At 43.3% G+C, this 4,278-nt stretch overlaps 1 pseudogene; it reads right to left on the bottom strand.

Annotated features, from left to right (window-relative positions):
- Positions 1–898: 898 nt before the first annotated feature.
- Positions 899–2,063, bottom strand: LOC103275239 (annotated as a pseudogene).
- Positions 2,064–4,278: the final 2,215 nt, after the last annotated feature.

Below are 4,278 nucleotides of genomic sequence, written 5' to 3'. Positions count from 1 at the left end.
TTGTATACAGTGCAGAAACAGTATCACTCTGAGTCAAATGGAAGAAATCACTTTACAATAAAAGTAGGTAAAAATTATACCCATTTTTATATTTTAAAAAGGGCTAGCACTTGAGCACGAAGCATGGGAAGACCAAAGCACACACCCGCGAGTGCCTCCGGCTGTAACGCCGGTCGCGGGGCGGGCAGCCCTGTCTTTTAAGCTTACCTGAAGCATCCCGGTGTATTTCTGTTGTAAGATCTGTTGTAAGATCTTCCTTTGTACCACTTCCCATCTCTCAAGCACATCAACCTCACCCTCTGCCAACCTCCCTGGCCCCGAGTGTGAAGACAGAGACTTCCCTTTGTCAGGCCAAATCCAAGCATAGGAAAAATGAAGAAACCCAACATCAGAACCCAGAGTCAGAGGAAAGCGGGCCCAGGCGACAGAGAAAGGCATGACGGTTCCCTTGAATTCTGCTTTGGTAAATATTAACGTGTGATCAGTTAGCAAAATATTTAACCCAGATAGCAAAATTAACACCATCATTTCTTTTCTTTTCTTTTTTTTTTTTTTGAGTTGGAGTTGCACTCTGTCGCCCAGACTGGAGTGCAGTGGCTGCTCCTGGCCACCGCAGCCTCGACCCGCTGGGCTCCGGTGATCCTTCCACCTCAGCCTTCCAAGTAGCTGGAATTACAGGCATGCGCTACCACGCCCAGCTGATTTTTTGATTTATTGTAGAGATGAGGTCTCACCAAGTTGCCCAGGCGGGTTACTCTTTTGTGCATAGTTAATATTGCAGGATGAACTTCACATTTGAGAAAGCAGATTTGAAAAACAGTTTGCCAGGAAGTATGCCCCCCAGTAGGGCCAGCCCAGGATAGGATGGGAGGCCCCACGGCTGTGTCTGCCTGCAGCACTAGATTGTCTGGTAGCTAGCATGGCTTTTCTTCCTGCCCAAGAGGTAGGCGATGAGGATGATGAGGACCAGCCTCACCAGGATGCCGCCTATGGCGTTGGGAATCAGCATGTTGTTCTCATCCAGCAGGCACTCCTCCATATCCCTGAACTTGTTACCATCCACTTTGAAAGCCTGCACCCACACTGGGAAGATTTTGACTGAGAAGACCTGCATGATGCCCATGCTCTCCTTGGTGTTGAACTTGTAAGAGTTGCCCACAGTGGACTGCAGCACCGTCAGCGAGTTGTTGGTAGCCCTAAAGGTGGGGTCCCTGGCATCGGGAAGAGGTGTGTTCAACTGGATTCCTAGCAGGAGCAGCCAGCTAGAACTCGCATTCATCCCAAACTGGAAGACCAGGACAGTGACGTCTTCACTCCACAGCTGTAGGGTCATCAAGCAGGCACCGCAGCTCTCGCTGTCCAAGATCTTGTTTGGGTTGTTGAACACTCTTGTCACGGTTGCATTGTCCTTCCTCTCGTAGGTGAGGTAGGTGAGATTCAGCTGCAGACCTATGCTGGCCAGCAGGCAGGTCCCGTTGGTGCTGATCATGTTGTACTTGTCCACAGTGGGGCTCTCAGGTGCTGAAGGGTGAGGGTGGGGTCCTGGGAAGGCATGGGTAGAACAGTGGTTGGGAAGGTCAATCTTGCTAACAGTGTGTCTCTCCCTTCCTGAACCTGTTGTTTGGAAGGTAGACCTGGATGGTGACACTGTGGAATGTGATGAGCATGTTGATCATGTGGACCTGGTTGCCACTAACACATCTGTATTTTTTTATAAATGTCTGCTTTGATATCAGTTATAGATTCCATGGTCTTGATTTCTTTGGAGCTTGAATTGGGAAATATATATATCTGACAAGTTATAAACAAAACTCATGAGCTGGATGCTATAATGTGTTTCATTTTTTACAAAATTGAAGGTCAGCATATGTCCTCTTCCAAAAGCAATCACAAGATGGGTGTCAGAAGTGTTCTCTTTACCACAAGAACTGCTGTTCAGCATGTCTGTGTTGATGGCAGGTCAAAGGTCATATTATTAGAGCCACTCTTAGTGCCTTAATCCGTGAAGAAGGCAGCAGAGAAGTCAGTCATCACACAAGCTGTTTGGTTCCATTTTTAACCATAAACTACAGTGGAGGCACGATGCATGCGCGTAGCAGCAAGTGCAGCAGTGGCTGCTGGCCACTGGGGACCACCATGGCTCCAGGCAGCCAGGAAGGTGAGGGGAGCCAAGCGCAGTGGTGGTTGGGCTGGGAGCCGGGCAGGGTGCTAGACACATGTGTCAAGATCCCACGTAGGGGGAGGCAGCGTCTGAGGGCTTCATAGGCCCAGCCATTGCAATGCGGGCATGAAGGAGATTCTGCGACCGGCAGCACCTGTCACCCATGTTTTCTTCTAATAGTTTTAGAGTTTTAGATCTTACATTTAAGTCTTTAATCCACTTGACTTATTATCTGCGAATGGTGGGGTGTAAGGGCACAATTTTATTGTTTTTCACGTGGATATCTAGTTTTCCTAATCTCATTTATTGAAGACTGTTTTTCCATTGTGATTTTGGCACTTTTTGAAGGATAAATTGACTATAAGTGAGTGGATTTATTTCTGGGCTCTCAATTATCTTTTATCGGTGTATGTCTGGTTTATGTCAGTGCCATCTTGTTTAATTTCAGTAGCATTGTAGTGGGTTTTAAAATCAGGTAGCATAATGCCTACTGCTTTTTGTGTTCAAGATTATTTTGGCTATTTAGGATCTTTTGTGATTCCATATCATTTCTTGAATTTTTTTTGCTTTCTGTAAAAGTTGGTTTTGAAATTTTGATTGAAATTGCATTGACTATAAATTTACTTGGATAATACGGACACTTTAAGAAATACATTACACCATAAACATGGAACATCTTTCCATTTACTTGTGTCTTCTTCAATTTCTTTCACTGATGTTTTATAATTTTCAGTGTACAGGTCTTTCTTGGTTACATTTATTCCTAAGCACCTTGCTCTTTTTGATTTATTGCAAATGAGACAGTTTTCTTGATTTATTTTTTGAATAGTTCTTTGTTCCTTATCAAAACCTAAGTTATATGTTGATTTTGTATCCTGTAAACTTTTTGATTTCAGTAATTAGTTCTAACAGATTTTTGAAGGAGTCTTGAGGGTTTTCTACATTTAAGACCATGCCATATGTAAACAAAGACAATTGTCCTTTTCCTTCTGATTTGGATGGCATTAATTTCTCTTTCTTGCCTAATTGCTCTGGTTAAGACTTCCAGGATTATGCTGAATAGAAGTGTACATTCTTCTCTTGATTCTAATCTTGGAAAAAAGCTTTCAACTTTTCAACGTTTAATATGGTTTTATCTGTGGGCTTGTCATATATGCCTTTATTATATTGAAGTAATTTCCTTTAAAATTTATTTGTTGACAGTTTTTACCATGAAAGGATGTCGATTTTATGGGATGCATTTTGTACATTTACTTAAATGATCATGTGATTTTAATTTTTATTCTGCCACTGTGATATATCATGTTCATTAATTGGCATATGTTAAATTATCCTTGCATTCCATGGATGAAATCTGCTTAGTTATGTCTTATGATCATTTTAATGTGCTATTTTCTTTGTTGCAAGTATTTTCTGAGGATTTTTACATACATATTCATTAGAAATATTAGCCTCTGGCCGGGCTCGGTGGCTCAGCCTGTAATCCCGCGCCTTTGGGAAGTTGAGATGAGTAGATTGCTTGAGCCCGTGGGTTCGAGACCCGCCTGGGCAGCAAGACCTTATCTCTACAATAAATCAAAAAAATCAGCTGGGCGTGGTAGTGCATGCCCTGTAATTCCAGTTACTTGGAAGGCTGAGGCGCGGAAGGATCACTGGAGCCCAGCAGGTCGAGGCTGCGGTGGCTGGGAGTGGCCACTGCAGTCCAGTCTGGGTGACAGAGTGAGACTCCAACTCAAAGAACAAAAAAAAAAAAAGAAAAGAAAAGAAAAGAACAAACAACCCCATTATAAAGTGGGCAAAAGATATGAACAGACACTTCACAAAGGAAGACATCCGAGCAGCCAACAGACACATGAAGAAATGCTCAACCTCATTAATCATCAGGGAGATGCAAATCAAAACCACACTGAGATACCACCTAACTCCAGTCAGAATGGCAATTATCAACAACTCAAAAAATAACAGCTGCTGGAGAGGGTGTGGCAAAAACGGAACACTTCTACACTGTTGGTGGGAGTGTAAACTAGTGCAACCTCTGTGGAAAGCAGTGTGGTGATTCCTAAAAGCTCTAAACATCAACCTCCCATATGACCCTGCAATCCTCCTACTGGGAATAT

This window comes from Carlito syrichta, unplaced genomic scaffold (assembly GCF_000164805.1).
Source record: "Carlito syrichta isolate Samal-C Ts95f unplaced genomic scaffold, Tarsius_syrichta-2.0.1 Scaffold315375, whole genome shotgun sequence".
Classification (NCBI taxonomy): domain Eukaryota; kingdom Metazoa; phylum Chordata; class Mammalia; order Primates; family Tarsiidae; genus Carlito; species Carlito syrichta.
The sequence above is the reverse complement of the archived record's forward strand: the minus strand, read 5'-3'. Positions and strand labels throughout refer to the sequence as shown.